Source organism: Corvus cornix, chromosome 1A (genome assembly GCF_000738735.6).
Source record: "Corvus cornix cornix isolate S_Up_H32 chromosome 1A, ASM73873v5, whole genome shotgun sequence".
Lineage (NCBI taxonomy): Eukaryota > Metazoa > Chordata > Aves > Passeriformes > Corvidae > Corvus > Corvus cornix.
Window position 1 is genome coordinate 50814952 of NC_047057.1, and position 19582 is coordinate 50834533.

The following is a 19582-nucleotide window of genomic DNA, read 5'->3' on the forward strand; positions in this document are numbered from 1 at the left end:
GAGTGCTTCTCTCATTCAGCTGAAGCCCCTCTGTCCTGTCCTGTATTCTCAGTGTACTGGGGCTCAGTGGTCAGAAAGGAGAGTCATGAGGAGCATTTTGCACAGCTGCAGCCGGTTCCTACAGCCTGTTCCCCCTCAGACAGACACCTCCTGCTTGGTGTTCCAGCCCGTACACCCAGCGTGTTATCCTATGTGCACGCACACGGCAGCGTGAATTGAACGTGCAAGGGAATAGAGATTCACACAACCTTGGCCTTGCTTCCCCAAGCCTCCCAGAAAGATGGGATGGCTGGATTAGCCAGGGACGTGACTGCTCCTTCCCAGTGCAAGGATTTGCCTCACAGGACTTGCCACACTGTGGTCTTCCCATTATCAGCCCCTCTTCTCCCAAGCAGATGAAGGGTCTCTCTGGGATCTCGTTTCCTCCCCACCACCTTCCTGCAGCAGCCTGGCTGTATGCCCCAGGATTTGTCTTCGGTCTGGGGCACCCCAGCCCCTCACGTGTGCTGCTCCTGGGGGAAGCTCACGCTGTTTCTGCACAGAAGAGGATTTGCATGCATGGTGGGGGAGAGACAGCCCAGCCTGTTTATTCTTAATGCTCCATATTATCTCCATTAATAATGCCACCTCTGCCTCACATGCTAATTAAGGCTCAAGATTGTTAATGTAATAGGGAATTTGGGCAGAGACCACACAAGACTGGCTGGATTAAGTTAACTTTATGGACTGTTAATGGATCTCCTGGAGGGGCATTTCAGCCTAATGAGAATCCAGCTCGAAGGGTAATCAGGGACTCACTCTCTGTATGCCTGGTGGGGCCTGGAAAGCTGGCAGGGCTGCAGGGCAGGATGCAGGAAAGGCATCGGCAAGAGCTGCTCTTGAAGCCGAGCAGGGAAGAGAAGGATGCAGGGCTGGAGGGAAAGACCTCAGTGTGAGGGAAGAATTGGAGTAGCCATGCTGTGGTGCTGCACAGAGGAGAGCCCAAAACAGGTACTGAGGCTGGTTCCATGCTTTTCATGGTGGACATTTAAATATTAGCACAGAGGGCTATTTTCCTGGTTGTGTTTGCCAGCAGTGAAAAGGTCACCCAAACTGTCTAAGCCATGAGCAGGGCTCCTCTGCAGGGGAAAAAAAAACCCTGGCAAATCCTGTCCTGGAGACCTGCACTGTGGGTTGTGACTGCCACTATGCAGTGGGTCAGACAGCCAGGCTTTCCCAGTCTGTCCTCTTGGATGGTGTGGAGAAAACATCAGAGAAGGGATCGGGTACTGAGCACTCTTATGTGTAAAGTGAAAGGCTGGGTTCAGAAGAAGACTGGAGACAAATTAAAGGGTTCAAAATGGAGCTTAGAAGTGAGGATTGCAGTGCATGGGGTTGGGTGAAGTTTGGGGATACCACAGATTCAGGATTGCAGTTAAGATAAAACCAAATGATGCTTAAGTGTTAAGGCTTCATTTCATGGCAAAACTGTATGTTTGTGGTCCTGGGTGAAACTGGGTCTTACTGGGAGCCCATGAAGTCTTCCAGGGAAGGTGTGCATATTTTCACAAGTGGCTCCTGTGTGCTAGTTCTGTCCTCCAGAGGGAATAGGTGCAAAGTGGGATATAGGGCAAATGCAAAGCCTGAAATGGAGGCCAGTTGTTTGCATTTCAGTTTGGGGAGTTGGGTAATTTAGATCAGCCTCAGCACAAACAAGCATTGCTCTGGGTAGGGTGTTTGGGAGGAAGGTAGTAATCTGCAGAATTGGCTAAAGAAATAAAGAAACATCTTTGGGGTTTTCTTCTTGCTCAAGTCCCACTGCCCCAGGAGGTGCTCCAAGTGGACAGGCTCTGTGCTTTGGAACCCAGCCTGGAAGTTCCCCTGGAAGCAGGATCTGGCTGAAGGTTTAGCCTTCTGATAGGAGCAATAACAGAGCAGCTAAGACATATTGCTTTGGCTCCAGAAGTGTGAGTTTGAGCCGTGCTGACTGCAATCCCTGCATAAAATTTCTTACTCCAGCCCCAGCTATGGGTGATTCTGGCTGGGGAGCTGAGAGTCAGACAGGTATGGCTGCAGCTGCAGGAGCCTCTCCATATTCCCAGCTTCAGGGACTGCTCTCTCCTAACTCTGTTACCTTGAGTTGCCCTACCTGAGCTGTGTCAGCCTGGTCTGGCCCGTGGCTCGGATGTGAGCTGAGTCTGGTTTGTAGTGTTTGGGGCTTGGAGGTGGAAGTTTGTGGGTTTGGGTGAAAGTCTGTGAGTTTGTAATGTGGTTCCTGTGGGTTAAAAAGGGGGATAAGGACATGGAAAGAGAATAGGTCCAGTTCAGGTTGCCCACTGAGTTTTTTTCTTCACTTTCTGGCTCTCGATACGGGAAAATACCAGGGAACTGCTAAGAAAGGAGTTCCCTCCCTGTGTGGTGAGTGGGAGTTGGTTCCCAGGGCAGAGCATGCTGCTGCCAGTGAGCAAGGGGAGCTGAGGGAAGGCGAGAAAGGAAAAGCGGAGACCAGGAGGAGAGGCAGTGCAGCAGCCAGACGGACTGTTCCACCCAGAGAGGGGATACCATCCCTGCAAACCTGGATGCTCCCAGGGGTGCTTTCCAGCACATGCACACTGCCATGGTTTTGTGCTGCTGCACTGCACTGCTTTCCCAAGGCTCTGCAGGTGTGCAGGAGCACACTGGTGTCTCTCAGAGGTGAAGGCTGCCATGCACACACAAGGCAGCCCACAGGGGACCCACCGCTCCCTGTGACACCTCACAGATGTGCCGGTGTTGTCAGCAAGGAACAGCCTCACACACAGCCGCTGGTCACCCTGCAGTGCAGCACTTGATGCACACTTCCCAGACATCCATACCTGGCATCCACTGCCCACAGCAGGCACATGCACAGCACCAACACACAGGTGCTCACCAGCGGCCACACATTCCTGCACACCCACCTGCACACGTGGCACCACACTGTCCATGCTTCCCCCTTTCAGCATTATCCCATGCGAATGGGCTCGCTCAGGGCAACACTGACAGACATGTGTTTGTATCTTCCAGGTCCTCCTGCATGCCACCACAAAACTGAGATGTGGCATCTCTTTGAGATGAACACCGATATGCATGTGCAAACACGCATTTACATCCCACTCAGCTCCTGTTTGCTGTGCTTTCTCAATCCCTTTTCCTCTGCTTAGCCAGTCATGGTACTTCTTCCATGCCTCTGAAGCACAGGAGCAGATGGTTTTTAGGTCAGTTTAGGATGATGGTTCCCTTTTCCACTAGTGGCTCTCTTCAGCTACTTAGGCCAGTGCTAAGCGTCTCAGAGATGAAGATCCTCCTTGCTCATCCACACAACACCTCTGTGTCACTCTCAGCACCTATTAGAAATTCTGAGTCCAAATGCCTCTTTAAATTGCCCTCATGACCGTGCTTTAACCCAAGTAGCACTTCAGGTCACAGTGGCTTTTCTAGGTTTAGCAGCATCTGCTAGCTTTGACCAAATGAGGCAACTCCATCTCCACTCTGCTTTGTACATGTGCCTTGCTGAGACCCAAAAGACTCTCTCATTCGTCCCCTTTCAGCCTAAATTATTCATCTGCTGTAATGCACAATGGATGTTTGTGGGAAGAGGTACGCAGGTACAACTGAGCACAGTGCCGAGGCACTGACGTTCCTAGCAAGCTGAAATCGCCTGGCTGCACAGGCCAAGCTTAGCTGAGAGAGAATTTCTGCTCCTTCATAGCACTTCAGAAAAGCAAATGGTGGTGGCACTGGTGAAGGCAGAGGGGAAGAGGGGCTGTTTGGGGCTGAGGTGGCAGTGGGGGCTTCCCCACATGCTTCTTCTGGCTCCTCTGGTGCTGCCACACGAACACGGATGTGGTGCGAGCATGGGGAGGTGGGAGCGCGCTGAAGCAGGCGGCTTTAGGGAGTGGAGAGTTGGCATGCCTGAGTAATGGTGTGGAAAGAGTACATGCACTGGGAAGGGGCTGAGGCTGCTGGGGCAGGTAACGTGTGTGAGGGCAGGGAGCTCCTAAAGAGGCCATTGCAGGGTACGCTCTGCTGACCTACACTGAGGTGTATCTATACGTGCTGGAAGCCTGTGCTGTCCAATAGCGGGACAAGAGCTAATGGGATTCCTTTCGCATTTCCTCCCTGTGGCTGGGGCCAGACCCGACTCCAACCCCTGCATTGCCTGTGTCTAAGCCACGCCTATGCCAGCCGTTCTTCTGCCTGCGAGCTCTTCCTTTTTTATCTGTGCCACCACTGCTCCAGTGATGCCAGTGCAGCCACGGACCCCTGCACCACATAACCTACAGTTGCACCCCCACCCAGCTGCTCTTCTCCGCTGCAAAGCCCATGCTTTGCCTTTCCTCTCCCATCTCCCGGGGGCACACAGGTATGCTTGCTTGCCCTGATGCCGAACCCTGATTGCTGTCCGTCATCGCTGGCAGCATCACGCTGTGACACTGCTGAGCTTGTTAAAGAAGCGTGGCTGAGCGCTCGCTGTGCTGTCCCTGGTGCTGGGCCGATCTCCCTTCATTCCCTTGCCCCTTCTTACCCACCTCGTGTTTCTCCTTGTCTTTCCTGGGGACCGGGGGAAGCCGGCGCCTTCCTGGCCAAATCTCCGCTTCCCATAAGGGTTTATGTACTTCTTCGCCACGCTTAGGTTTTGCAGTCACGTCCCCTGATGCCACTATCAGCCAATTTCAGAGCACTCGGGGCTGGTGGGACTGCACACTCTTCTTTGCATGCAAATTATGCACATCTAACACCAGAACGGAGGGAAAGAGAAGGGATGAGTGTGGATGAGCTGTTATAGGCTTTCTGCTACAGAGACTTTGCCCCCCAGAGTGGCAACATGGACGGACACATGGGAGATTGCAGAATGGGCAGAATTAGAGAAAGTGCAAAAAAAGAACAAGGGAAAGTCTTGGAGACAGAGAGAGTTAAAGCAGATTTGGTGTGGCAGTGGAGAGAGTGTGTGTGCATATGCACCTGTGCACTTGCACAGAATAATACAGCTGTCTCCAAAGTGAGTTCCAGCTTCATAACTTTCAAGAATGTCTTTTTTTCTTTTTTTTTCTTTCTTTCGGGCAAGTGATGCTGGCTGTCTGTGTTTCATGTCTGGTTTGTGTTTGTCTGCCTGTGTTGGATGTTGATGAGTATTTGTGTTTTCCATGTGACAGAATATGTCTGGTGGTTGCTGGGGCTAACGTTTAGCATCCAGAAGGATGCTCTGCCACTGTGTGGGCTGAGTTTAGGTAGGTAACAGTATCTGATATGATCAGTTTGTATGCTGCAGGCAATTCATAAGCAGAGTATATTTGTGTGTGATGTACAGCCACTGGTGCTTGCTTGACTTATGTTCCTGAGTTCATGGGGATGTTTTATGTGCCCTCATTTTCTTACAGATACGTAATTTGCTGGTGTGGCATTTGCACTGATATGGATGTGTTCATGGCACTTTTTCTGGTCTCTGCTGTGGGAGTGGGCTCATTAAACACTGTTTGTGCAGTGACAGTTTTGTATCAGGGGTCAGGAGCTGGTGTGTGGTAGACATGTTTGGATATTCCATGTGCATTTGTGCAGGGATCACTATTTGCTGTGCTGTATGAAAATGTTTTTGCTGTGTACTCATAGGAGTGGTGGAATAGGCTGGGTGGAGCTGATGTGGTGTTGTGTGATGGTTGTCTGAATTATCACGTGTGCATCTTAATACAGATGTGCAACCTTGTAGGTAGGTGCAGGGTGTATGTGAAGAAGAGAAGCACCTCATCCTTTAGAGGAGCTCTGAGTTCTTAGGGGGTTGTATGCAAGGCGGTGCATGGTGGTGTGGAAAGACCTGGGAGTAAATGTGTGTGTGTGTTTGTGTCCAGCACGTGTGTCCCGAGTGTCCTTGCAGGGGGCATGCCTGGGTGACTGTGTGGGCAGGGAGGTGGCGTGCGTGCGTGCGTGCGGCCGTGAGTGTAGGCACACTTCACCTTTTCCCGGTGCAGCTCCGTCAGCACCTTGCCCTGTGCTGGGTCAGGTGCTCTCTCCTTTTGTGTGCAGTGGGACAGCCAGGCTCTTAGCATAAAGGCCAACCTCTTTCCATCCTTTCAGTCTCTTTCCATCTGGCTGTCTGTCTGCTCTGCTGCCCGTGTCCAGTTGTCTGTTCCCATAATCACCGATATGCCTTGACTAGCTCACACCCTCCACTGCCTGTGGACTCAGCAGCTGTGCATCTCTCCGTCCCTCCCACACACACACACATTCACACGCACACACACACACACCCTGGATCTTCATCTGTGGCATATTCAGTTGCCATTGGAAACCTAAGAAAGAAGTGAATCTACCCTCCAAGTCTTAAGCTGGTGGTTTTTTTCCTTTTTTTTTCCCTCCCCTTTCCTCCTCTCCTCACAGAAGGCGAAGTCGTTCGCAATGAATCCATGGCAGCTTCGATCGAGCGGTGAGCTGGAGCACCTACTCACAGGCCACTCCTTCATGTGACTGAACCGAGACCTTTCCCAGCACTTGCCAAGGAGAGCAGAGCCCTGGATTTACCTCCTGCGCACCCGGGCACCCCCAGCGCAGGCACTGTGAGGTAAGCCAACCTCGGCACCTCTGTCTGTGCCTCTCTTCATCCCGCCCTCCCTCCCTCGCTCTCGTTGCTTGTTCCCCAGAGGTGTGAGGGAGGAGAAGGGCAGGGGTTTCTGCTATGCTGTGAATAAAATCTAGGCTTTCATCAGCTCCCTCCCCACAACGAAGGGCTGCTCCGTCCCCTCTGAGCCCCTTCCCTTGCGGCTCTGCATGCGTGTGCAGGGAGGGGCTGTTTGCAGAGCAGCCGGGGGAAGCGCTGCGGGCCCCCTGCACGCAGTCCCGAGTGCATTCCGCCCCTTTCCCATCCCTCCCTGGGCACACACCTGTCTGCTCTTCTCCATTCGTCATTTCCCTCCACCTCCCCTATTTCTCGGCAGAAGGGGCAGCCAGGCTGACTCTGCTGCAGCCTGGCCAGCAGCAAAGCTGGGCTCCGCAGCCCTGGTCCGGGTCACCTCAGGGATGCAGCTTGCAGCAGAGCAGGAGTGGGCATCATGCTACCCGGAGTGGGGCACAGAGGGGAGGATTCCCCCTCCCTCCTCATCTCATGGATATTTTGGGGATTCCAATTCCCTACGGAAGATGCTGGCCTCCATTTCCTAGCCAGGTACCTCCTCTGAATACCCAGCCCAGCCTGCCACAGCTTTTGGGGTGATGGGCATGCTCTTTGTCACTGCTTATCTGCTGTCCCCTGGTGCTCCTTCTCAGCTGGAAGGGATGTTTTCCTACTGGAGACAGTGTGTTTCATAAGCTGGGAACGCTGTGTGCCCTGCACAGGCAGTGAAGGGGCCCTGTGCCGAGCCTGACCCATTTTGGGGCGCAAAGCTCTTGGGAGAACCTGAAAGGGCCTCCTGCCACCTGGGGCTGCCCTCAGTGCCCCTCTCCTCAGCTCCTCTGCAGGGAAGGCAGGAAGATCAGCTGCACTATTTCCACGCCATGTCTCCGTGCTGCTGGGGCTGCTGTGGTGTGGGGATGGGAGGGGAGTGGGAGCAGCTGTTTCTCCCAGTGCCTGGGCAGGCCCAGACGTGCTGCCAGTCCTCGAGGAGCACGAACGTGCCTGGAGATGCCTTTCCCCAAAATAGACCCTAAAGAAATGAGCTGCTGGCAAAGCAGTGGGTAACCTTAGAGGAGTGGATTTTAAAGGGGAGGTTTGGGAGTTTTTGCAACCTCCCAGGCTGTGGTTTCAGGCTCTCCACAGACTCTGGCAGAGACCAGGGTTTTCTGAGTCAGATTTTGGGGGCTGTTGTGTTTCTCTGAGGGGAAGGGACTGTCAGGATCTGTGCTACTGTGCAGTCCCAACAGTGGTGCTGGTGTGGTGTCCCCTGAAGGAGGTGATGGGTCACTCCCCTCCTGCCCAGGGTGATGCTGACAAGGAGGGCACATCTTCCACTGCATCTTCCAGTGCATCTCTCTGCTGCCACTGCAGAACCTTGCCATCAGCTTTCCCCATCTGCAGCTCCTCAATGCCCCCTGACCCACTGCTCCAATACCTACCCTTCTACATGAACTGCTACCCTCAACTTCTCTGTGGTTCCTCTTGCTGTTTTCTTCCTCCTTTGGCGTACCCCAAGCCCTTCTTTTCCCTCTTTCAGTACCCGTTCCTCACTTCTCCTCCTTTGTGACCCCCATGCCGGGCAGGAGCAGCTCTGGTCAGCCTTGGGAAGGGCTGGCACTGCCCAGTGGGGTTGTTTCTGGATGCTGCTGCCAGCTGATGACCCTGTGAAGTGCTCTTTCCCCCTGAGGGTCACTCTCTCCGGTGCATGTGCATTGTGGGTGACGAGTGACTGTGGTGTTGTTGATGTGTCGCTCTTCCTCTTGGCCGGAGCCTGGCAGGGAGTGTGCCCATGCAGTCGCACGCGGTGTCATTGTTGGAGAGTTTGCAGAAAGCAAGCTCTTCCCATACGGAGCCTCCAAAGTAATTTGGCATTGGTTAAATTCCTCAGTCCTCTCAGGACGTGGCTTTGGCACTGACTCGGAGTGGACAAGACAATAAATCCAGCTCTAGGGAGCTTGGTACTGGGTCAAAACTGCTGCAGCTACATGGTAGAAAATGCTGATCCAGTATGAATTCACTCTGTTTGAGATTTGTTTAGAAAACAATGTTGGCTTAACTCTGTACTGGCAAGACTTATGTTGTGTTGGGTATTATCTGTCTGCACAACCCTGTCTTGGTGCTGGCTCGAGTGTTGTTTCTGTGCCACATCTGGCACGTGCTCTGGATCGTGCGTGCTCCGGCTAATCTGACAGATGTAATTACACAGTGCAGCCAGCCTGGTTCAGTCCCTCCTGTCGGGCAAGACAATCTGAAAGAGGGTTAAATTACAGTCTGGGAGCAAGCCTTGTCCCACACCAGGCAGATGCTGGAGAGGATGGCATTGGCTGGGAGGAGGGCAGGCATCGCGCCGGAGAGGAAGGGGAGGGAAGCATTATCTCAGCAGGGGGATGTTGTTCTCCAGCCCTGACCACTGCACAGGTCAGTGCACAAGGTCCAGGAGAGGCATTATCATTCCTCATGGGATCATGTTGTCAGAAAAGCGGGCTGAACCATGGATGGAGGCCGAGCCAGCTCCACTGGAGGCAGGTGCTCGTTTGGGACAGAGTATGAGTGCAAACCCTCACTGTTATGCTGCGGGGACATTTTCCAGGTCTGTCACTCAGGTGCTTGTCCTGCTGAGGGAGGTAATTTTGTTTGTGCTGAAGGGCCAAAGGGCAGGAAGTGAGGTGAGGGGTATTTTGCCTCATGCTTTTGTGTGGATATGTGCAAGTCTCTGGTGATTAGGAGGAGAATTTGTTGACCAGGTTTAGCAGTCTGAAGTCAGTTTTACTTTAAATCCCAGCAAAATGAGCTTTTAGAGGTTAAAGTCAAGAGGTGACACTGTCTACCAAACCTTGTTGCTAAGGATCCTAATCCTAGCAAACTTTCTCACTGGTCACCATGCTGTGCCTCAGTTTCCCCTACCTTTACGTGGAACAGGCAGTTGCCACACACACTGTGGAAGAGGAGGAGGGGGTTGGGGAGTAGGGATGTGAAGGAACAACACTTCAGGCTGCACAGAGAGATGCTGTGGGGAAAGGGAAGTTCAGCCTGTGGACTCTGCTGACATGGCTGAGTGCTGTCATTCGCAGGGGGCTGGATGCCGGAGGAGAATCCGTAATTACCAGGGGGCTGCGTGCCAGGGCGGAGGCAGCGATTCACTCAAGCCTCTGTTTGTTTGGGAGGAGAAAGGGAGTTTGTGGCTTGTCACTTGGGAAACAGAGTAGAGATTCAGTGGAGAAGGACAGGCTTCTCGGCTGGGCCTCCCCCAGCAGCCGTGCCACGTGCCTGTGTGTGTCAGGGGACTAAGGGGACCCTGGTACAGGCCATGACCGGCAGCTGGCCATCCCCAGCCCCTGTCCTTTCACCTCCCCCTTGCACCCTCTGCACAGCCACTGCTGAGCGGCCGAGGACAGCCCTGAGATACACACACATGACAGATCAGTGCATGTGAGGAGAGGGAGACAAGTTAAAAGCCTCACTAGAAGAGCAGCTGGATGGGATTCATGCTACCTCCCTGCCTGGTTTATGCCCTGTGCAGTAGAACAGCATCTGTGCAAGTGTCCATGTTGCTTCATCCCAGCCCAAACAGACACCTTCAGCAGGGCTGTGTCTGGTGCGTGGGGAGTCGTGTTGGGCTGAGTCAGGGCATGAAGAAGACCTTTTTCTTCCCCAAGTTCCTTCTCTGTCTCATCCCAGTGTGAGCCCTCTCTTCCTTTGTGGAGGTGGAGACCTGCAGGCAGCGGAGGGAGCTGCTGCAGAGGGAAGGGGGATTGCGAGACACACAGGGGTATGGAGGGGATGCAGACACTGAGATGAGAAAGAGGGAGGACCTGAGAGCAAAAGGACAGAAGCAGCAAAGGAAGAAAGGGGTGGAGAGGGAGGCAGAAAAAGAGGAGCATCTTCCTGCAGTGACAATATGCTATGGAAGTATCTTACATTGATATCACAGACTAGGGTCTGACCTGACCATGTTTGTACTGGGCAGGGATGTGGTCTCAAAAGCTCTGTGGCAGGAGGACCATCTCTGCACAATAAACTGCTCATCTTCTATCCACCTCCTTAATTAAGGGAATAGCCAGCCTGATATCATCCTGCTTTGAGATGCCTTCTGCTGTGCATGTTTGTCTGCTCCCGATATGGAGGAGGGAACACGGCTGAGAAACCCCTCCTTGTGTTCTCTGTCCTCCAGGCCCTTGCCCCACGTAGCCAGAGGAAGTGAAGGTGCTGCCCAGCGCTGCTGAGAATTGCCTTGCTCTGTACTGGAGGGATGTTGGTGAGGTCTTAGAGGGAGCCACAGACTTGCCTTTAGATGGTTCCCCAGAAAAAATTATGGCCACATTACCCCACATAGGCAGTGTCTGCAGGAAATGAATTCAACAAGCTACATGAGGCAGAATTTTTTCTGCCCCATCAACATGTCCCATAAGAACTGAACAGCAGCAATTAGATTAGAGGGATTTATGGAAATTTCTCTTCCTCTTTTATGAAATATACTTGAGTACGTGTCCGTCGGGTAAGGTAGCCATGCCGGGTCCGTCACAGGGTAGGTAGATTTCATACAGATGTTCTCAGTGACACTTTTGATGGGGGTGTGATGGTTTCCAGAAGCTGGAATGCCAGGGCTGGCTTGCAGGCAGGTTGACAGGTGAGCGTGTATCCACAGCTGGTCGTGTGTTCACTGTGACAGAAACCTGTGGGTGCTTCTTTTCCACCTCAAGCTTCCCCCCTGACTCCCTGTTGCAGGACTGGTGGAAGGTGTGGCTTAAAGTGAGTGGCACATCAGGGCCACCGGGCTGTGCCCCATCTTAACTGCCATGCCTTTTAAAGCCAGCCAGCATGGTGAAATCTATCGAGATTTGTCTGGCACAAAGGGAGAAACACTCATAGAATGGGGCTACTTATTTGAGTTCTCCAGCATTGCCCATTACATTTCATGTTTTGTGGCTGATGCAGTTGAAAGGCAATCACTGGAGCTAACAGCCCAGCATTGTTCTGCTCACCTTCTGATTTACTTCCTTTCATCCTCACTGGGTTTCATCTCCTCCCAGGTTCATGCATCCCCCAGCACTGAGGTCACTTTCTTTTCATCACACCTTAGGCTGTATATAATCAAGCTAGCACTGTTCCTGCCCTGAATCTTCTGGGGTCAAGATGGAAATCACTATTCAGCAAGAGACCCAAACAAATGAGCAAAACTAGCCTGGTTGGTCAGAACAGGGTGGAAGTTTTCCAAGCAAACTCACATTGATCAATTCCAGTCACCTCCTGTGCTTAAAGTGACTCAGTATCTCCATTTTTAGGATGTTGCTGGGGAGCTGAATTCTCTTATGATTTCTCTTGTATCAGCTGTCCCTACCAACGGTATTTGTGAGATTCTTTTCCTATATCTACTTAGATAAGAATCTGTTGGGAAATATGCTGGTAGAATAATGGGTGCTGGGACAAAGCAACTCATAAAAAACCCACAAACACAGTGAAAAAAACCCCAACAACCACAAAACCTCCGCCCCCCTTTCCCTGAACAATAAGTTATCAAGTCCAGATGGTTAAATCCGAGAGCGTGGAAGGAGCTTAAGTGATTGAGCTGCTAACAAAAATATGCAATCTCTTGTGAAAAAAAAAAAAAAGCTACTGATTCGGGGAATTGGAGAAGACCAAATGTTGTACCTATATTTAAAAAAAGGCTTCAGTGATGATCCGGGGAATTAAAGATCAGTAGGCTTTGCATCTGTATCTGGTAAACTGGTGGGAATGATAATTAAAAAGCAGTGCTTGAAGACATCTGGAAGATTGTAGTCTGACAGGGCCTATCTAGTGTGGGTTCTGCAGGGGAAAACTGCATCGTGCTAATTTCCTACAACTTTTTGAATGTGTCAGTAACGCAGTGGATAAAGGAGAACCAATTGATATAATGTATTTAGACTTCCAAAAGGCTTTTCAAAGATCCTGCACTTGAGCTGCTAAAGAAGCTAAGTAGTCAGTGAGAAACAAAATATTGACATAGATCAAAAACTGAGGAGACTGAAAGAATGAAGGGATTAAACAGTCAAGTTTCACCATGGCAAAAGGTTAATGTGGCCTCCAGGTTCTCTTCTAAATCCCTTGTGATTTACCTTATTGTTTAATGAATTGGAAAGGTGGGAGGAGAGATACGCTGTATGGAAATCAGCAGATGAGACAAAGTTATTATGTGGACAGAAAGGGCTGTGGGAAATGCCTGGGAAAGAGAATTAAGTTAAATGAACGCACCATGCTCTGGTGAGTGAAACTGAATGTTGGTATGTTCAAAGTAATGTGTGTTGCAGGGCAGACTTGGAACTCTTTAGATACCCAAAAGATCCTGAATCAAGAGTATCAGCCAAATGAAAGGGAGGGTGAATGTCTTTGCAGAGCTCTGCCCCATGCTGTGATGCCCTTGAGCAGGCAAATCAGCTGTTTGGATGCAGAGGCAGTGGGTGGAGAGGGCTCTGGAAGAGCTCTTGGTACACCTGCAGTGCTGCTTCATTTGGAATTGCGTGCCAAACCCGGGTCAGCCTGTTTCTGAAGGGATGCTGGAGAACTGAAGGGCCTCTCAGGTGAAACAGAAAGCCTGTGAATGCCCCCAAGTGAAGACATGGAGGAGACAGAGGTTGTTGGTGTCAGACAGCAGACTGGAGTGGATGGTGGGAGGAAATAAAATTATGAGACATAGGAGGATATCTGTCCTTCCTTTCCTCATCACCTAGGAGTGAGAGTGAAATGAAAATGTATGGGATTCATGTTCACAGCATTGAACTGTGGTGGTCTAGGACATGAGAATTTGTCAGGTCCAAGAGTTTAGAAATGTTCATAGTTGGCTCATGTTTTGTGGACAACAAGAGTACCTCAGTGAGCTTTAACTAAGGATGAGCCCAGTTTTGGAGCCTGAACTTGCAGGTTCAGTCTTCAGAGCCTATATAACCTGCAACTCATAGCAGCAAATAAGAAAATTGAGATAGGAGCGCATTGTCCCTCATTTGTCTGCTTTGATGTTTTTCCACCTTTTCTCCCCAAAATTCCAATGATGTTTTTCCTGAGAGCCAGTGTGGACATCTCTCTGACCTGGAGTGGTTGTTCCCTAGTGTACATCTTCCCTGCTGGGACATGAACAGTGAAATTCTGTTTATGTCTGATCACATTGAAGTCCACAGTATGAAGGAGGAATTTCAGCCTCTGAGCTGGTTCTGGGGAAAACGAAATCCCAGCCCTGCCACAGAAAAGGTGCAAGCCCACCTAAACTATTGCCTCAGATCAGAAACCTAACCTGCAGAGTTCCCAGACCTGCCTGGGGGATTGCCCATGCTTCCATCTTCCACCTGAGCTATGGATACGGGAATCAGTGCCAGGATAACAGGGTATCTAGCAAACCTTCCAATTTCTAGGCCAAGCTGGAGCCCAGAATTAAAAATCTCCTGGGGATGAAGAGAAAAGAGAAATCCCTGAACCTATGGAAACTCTGAAACCTTATTTGTTTACTTTCTTCTCTCTTCAGTGTAAGGATCTGAGTCTACAAACATATCCTCCCTGTCCAATAGCATTCCCTACCCAAGGAGCACGGTCCCGGTTCTCAGGTTTTTTTTTTTTTCTGAGTCCATGGCATAGGGTGCTGAAATCTTCAACAGCTTGGCTAACTGAGCCTGTTTGATTTCTAGCTATTTGAGTGTAGCCACAAATGTGTGTGTAGCTACACACAAATCCCAGACTCCTTGTCAGTATGTCTCCTTCCTGGACAGCCCATGAGGTGGGAGCAGAGTGACTGCTTGCACGGGGAAATATTTTTAAGCTAGATAAAGAAACACTGGGGATCATGTTTGCATGCTGCTCTTTGCTGGATCTCTGAGCTCTCTTGTATTCTTAGAGCTGTGATTTGTTTTGGTGGGTAGCTTGGAGCTGCATCCACTGCAGCTGATGTGGATAGAGTGGGAGCAGCCAGGCTTGTGTCCCAGTGCCAAGAGACCTGGGGTCAGTATCACACCTTTCCACGTGGTTAAAAGTTCCTGTGAGGCCAGAGGGAACTTTGGCAGTGTGTCAAAGCTGACATCAGCACAGCCCCTGCAAACCTCTGGGGTGGAAGCAACATCTTCAACACCTCTCCTGGAATCCAGGAGCTGGGGACTGTGGGGGCTGAGAGACACTGACGTCACCCACGCTGCGCGCCAGCAACCCCAAGGCTTGGGAGATGGCTTGATCATCACTACTCTATTATGGCACCTAAAAAGACCTCTGGGATCAAAAGATGATTACATCTCTGTGCTCTATTACAGCAGCCAATGAACCTCCAGGGCCAAAGGATAAATGCACCATCTCTGGAGTATTATAGCATTTAGAAACCTCACTCACTGACTCACAGCTGTCTGACCCCTCCACCACAACCACTTTCAATTTGTCTCGGCACCCAGCCACCTTCTCTGCCGAGGTAGCTGGATAATCCCTGTGCTTTTACAGCGCCTGCCTGTGTGCAGCACTGAGGTGAGAGCACACTCTTCTCACTTATTATGGCACTGGGGAGCATCAGTGGTGGGATGCATTTGCCAGACCTTTGCTCTGTGAATGCAGCAAGGAAGCACTGCACGAAACCATTTCCCTTTAACACAGCACCTGTAAACCTCTGGTCCTGCTGTGCTGCGGCAAGTGATCTGTTCTTGCCTGGTACAGGGAGGGGGCCCTTCTCAGACTGTTAAAGGTGTTTCAGAAGACAGCTCAGCCCCTGGCAAGGGCCGTGTTGTACCAGCAACTCGAGCTTGCTAATGGCAAGAGGGATACTTTGAATGTCTGGTCAGTGATCCTGGCATTTGGAAAGCATGAATTAATTTCTCAGACACCCTAGAGAGGTGGAGTTCTGTCATGTTATGAACCTGACTTGTAGATTCTGGGGAAAATCCTAAAAGCTTTTGGTAATAGAGGTTTTAGTGAGTTTAATGCCGATGGAATTAAAAGTCTCTAGGCACTCGTTGTGAATGGATTTACATCGGGGAGATTAGAAAAGGGAAAACATTATTGGTGTCCAGGAAACTCAGGAGAGCAGCTGTCAGCTGCTTTAGATGGAAAGCTCCCCCGTGGGCAGGCGCCCTGGCAGCCAGACAACCCACACGGACACCCTGTGGGGCCGGCTCGCACGCTCACGGCCTGGGGACACGTCCCAGGGCCCACTGTGGGCACGTCATGTGTGAACATTCACAGTAGATGTTTGCACTCACCGGTTTCACAGACACATAAACATGATTTAATGCAGGAGTAGTCTCTTCACTTTGGCTGGCATCTCTTACACAAAGACCCGTGTGCCTTTACTCAAGTGCTGCTGGCTTTCCCCAGCATGCTCATTACTGTTCACTCCTGCTGAGGAGCATGGAGAAGAAATACCTGCCCTCCTCCCTGCCTACAGACACACCACGCCGTGCAAAGCAGTCTCTCCCTTCATGGATAGGCCTTTTACAGCCCCCTTTCTTCCCAACAGCAAAGCACCTGGTGTGTAGCTGTGAAGTGTAACAACGAAGCACAGTTAAAGTGAACACTGGGCAGGATCCTTGTGGAATAATTTTGTGAGGTTTAATAATTTTGTAGTAAATTTTGGCCAACTCACAAAATCCACCACTTTCAACTTGTCTGGGAGGCTTGGGGAGGCACCTCTATATTGGCCAACTTCTGCTCATTTTTCCTAGGCCTCAGTGTTTGCCACTGCTGGAGAAATCCTGGAGGCAGATGGTCCTTGCCTGTGCCCTTAGATAAGTACGGCATGATCCTGGAGGGTTTGGCCTTTCTTGGACTTCCCTGTGGAGGCTGGGTTGCTGAGGCCACGCTCTTTGCTCAGGGATCAGAGAGGAAACAGAAGAAAAGACACCAAGAGACCTATGGGGAGAATGAGAAAGGTTACAGCCTTAAGTACATGAGCTGGTTATGCTCCTCTCGGGAAGTCTCCAAGAGTTATTTCTCTCCAAAGTCCTCATCACTTGTTGGTGCACCTTTTTGAGAGCAAAGATCAGGGTTCATCCACCCTGGCCTTCTTTTTAAGTGGTACATCATCAAGCTGAGGACTCAATTCAAATCCTGTTTCAAAGATCTCTATTTCCTCTTCCACACAGGGGAACTCACTGGGTGATCAGGCTTTGTTAAAGCAGAGAGCTCCCTGCCCCAGGGAAGATGGGCAGGCAGGAGAGCTGGTGCCTTGCCAGACCTGACTTTATCAACTGAGTGCCCACAATCAAGCCAAGGGCAGAGTTACACTTCCTTTGTAGGATGAAGATAATGCCCTGTCCACACACAGAGCAGGGTGCTGGGATTCATGGCATCCCTTTTCTTCCAGCACAGCATGGATCACTGCCTGTTGACTTTGGGGCACTGGGTGGGAGGGAAAGGCTGCAGGAGTGGTTGTCAGTGTCCTCAAAACAAGGTGTCAGATGTTGAGTACCAGGGGCAGAGAAGACATGATGTCTTTGGTGCCCCTCCCAGTGAGTGGGTAGGTGGCCCCAGGGTGTCCACACACAGGGAGGAGGCAATGGGAGAGAGGAAACAGCTATGAAAGAGGGTGAGCACTCTTAGTGCCTCCCCAGGTGGCCCTTCTTGTGCTGGCAAGAGCTGGTGGAAGTCAGGGAAGGAAGGCAGGGAGGGGTGATGCTCTGCTGGCAGGCTGGCACCCCTCAAAGTGGTGGGGAGCCAGCAAGCATTGTGGTAGTCAGCCCTTGTCCCTGGGCTCCCATTCATCAGCTGGGAGATGCAGCTTGGAGAGAAGGGGGGTTTTAAGTAAAGGATGGAAGCAAAGCTAATAATATGGTAACTGTGGCTATGGCAATGCATGGTGAGCGCTCAGCAGTGATGTTTATGCAGGAACTGGAGCTGCCCCTGGAGCTGTGGGCCTAACCTGTGGTGGGAAGAGGAGAAATCTGTTGCTGTGATTGCTGATCCCGGGAGGGTGCCTGACCTGGCACTCCTGATATTCCACTTGTCCTGCAAATATGTTGCATCTGAGCTGCTGGGCATGCAGGCACCTGCCTTTGGATGGGTGCAGAGCCAGGCTGGGCTCACTCCTGCTCAGGCTGCACTGGCACTGACAGGACCTGTGGATGTCAGCAAGGAGAGCCACTCCAGAATCCGCTTTGCAACTGGCACTGCAAAAATGTTTTCGTCCTTTCTGCATCCTGGGCGAAAGAGCTTCTGTCCCACCACCACCTTTCCTGAGGCATCTCTGTTTCTGTCAATTTATCCACAAGTACAAAGAGAACACGGGTGCAGGTCTCCCCCCCCGTGCCAGACAGCCGTGGTGGCTGCTGTAATAAGCTCATTCAGGCAGGATGTGTTCACCCCCTCTAAACAGTAGTCATTGTCTATTCCCAGGCAGAACGGTGCTTCTGGAGGACATCTAGCACAACTAACTCATCATGACAACCAGCAGCAACTTCAGGCTGCTTTCACAGAGCTGTTTGTGGAATCACCTCAGCCCTTTAGCACAAGATGTACACTTGCAGCAAGCCCTGCCTCTACAGAAGAGAGAGGCTTCTGTTTCCTGTGAGTCGTGTGTCCCTGGCAAATGCTAGTCCAGGACTAACGTGTTCATTGCTGACAGGTCAGCATGAGATGGGAGAAAGGGGATCTTCATCTCAGTGGGATTGCTGAGAGCAAAAGGGCTTTGCAGCAGTAACGATGTGATGAAGCTGTCAGCTGCAAAAGACTGTCTGTGGTCTTAAGGCCCTAGATGGGGGCAGGCTCGTAAACACATGATGGGGCACACTCACAGCTTTCCTGGAGATGGGAAAAGTTATTTGAGGGCAGCCCCTAGGATTTTCAGGATCTGTCAGTTGCTTTCTGGTGATGAGAGCACCTGGCATGTTCCTGTTGGGACTGAGATTCCCAAGTCCTTAATTTGCATGATTAGCAGTGTTTGTGCTCACTATTTTTTCAGGGACTGTCCCATGTGTGAAACTGTAGCCTCGCCACAGATCACTGGGCTGAAGAGAGTGTAGTGGAGGCTGAGTGCACCTGTGATTTATGGGAAGATTACAACCTTGCCTGCAAATCCACGTGGATGTCAGCATGGTTTATATTATCTGCACCACGGGGGCATGTTACATTCTCACAGCATGTGGAGGGTGAGAAGGGGCAGACTTTTCAGAGGGAGCTGCCTCTGGGCATTGCTTTTTTTTACTTCATCCTCAGACTTGGTGAGCCTGGTAGTGTTGCAGGGTGACATGTATGAAGAAACCTGACACCAAGCTGGAGGACCCATGAGGCTGTATCATGATACAGCCAACAAAGTGAGCTGGTTGCTGTTGCTTTGATGTGATCATATGACAGTTTGATGCTTTATTCAAAGCACTGGTTACAACTTCCTTACCCTTCATTCCCAAGTACTTCGAGGCCAACTAATTTATTAATAAATTAGAGGGATTAAAATAAACAGTGCTTTGAAAATCATTAGGCATCCCAAATGCCTGGAAACAAACAGCAGTTGAAGTAAAAACACAAAATGCAAATAGGCTAAGAACTGGGCCATAAAATATTGTATCCTAGCCCTGGGGCAGCTCTGGAAAGAAAAACTGTGTTTTTTTCCAAGTCTCTTTGGGTTGGGACAGAGAAAATAGCACTGGGGTTCTGTGAATGAGGAATGGTCCCTGCCCCAATTCCTGCAGTGGCCTGCCCCACCAGCAGCTTTACTGGCTGCAGAACAGAGATGTGGGGAGATGAGGCCACAAGCACCAGCCACGGGGCTGGAGCTAAGGCAAGATCTGAAGGCTACAGACTGGGGACCATCTGGGTGAGCAGCTGTCCTAGGCAGCTCCTTCTGCTACTCTTGGTCCTGACCCTCACCCTCCAGGCACTGCATACCCAATTCTTTCCCCCTCTCAGCTCACTGCCTTTCTCCAAGTTCAGCTCCTCTTTTCCTCTCTGAAGACCCAGGGACTGACACAGCCAATTCATGCAGCATCCTGTCCATCTTCCCTCAGTGGTACCAAAGCTGGGCCCCTGCACTGGTGGCCACATAAGCAGGAA

General features: G+C 51.1%; 1 long non-coding RNA gene across 1 annotated transcript in view; it reads left to right on the forward strand.

The window, feature by feature from the left end:
- Positions 1–19582, forward strand: part of LOC104696298 — a 49204-nt gene that overhangs the window by 10434 nt on the left and 19188 nt on the right. The window contains exon 2 of the long non-coding RNA XR_753000.3: positions 6373–6553. This is a non-coding gene — a long non-coding RNA (uncharacterized LOC104696298). The remainder of the gene's footprint in view (positions 1–6372; positions 6554–19582) is intronic.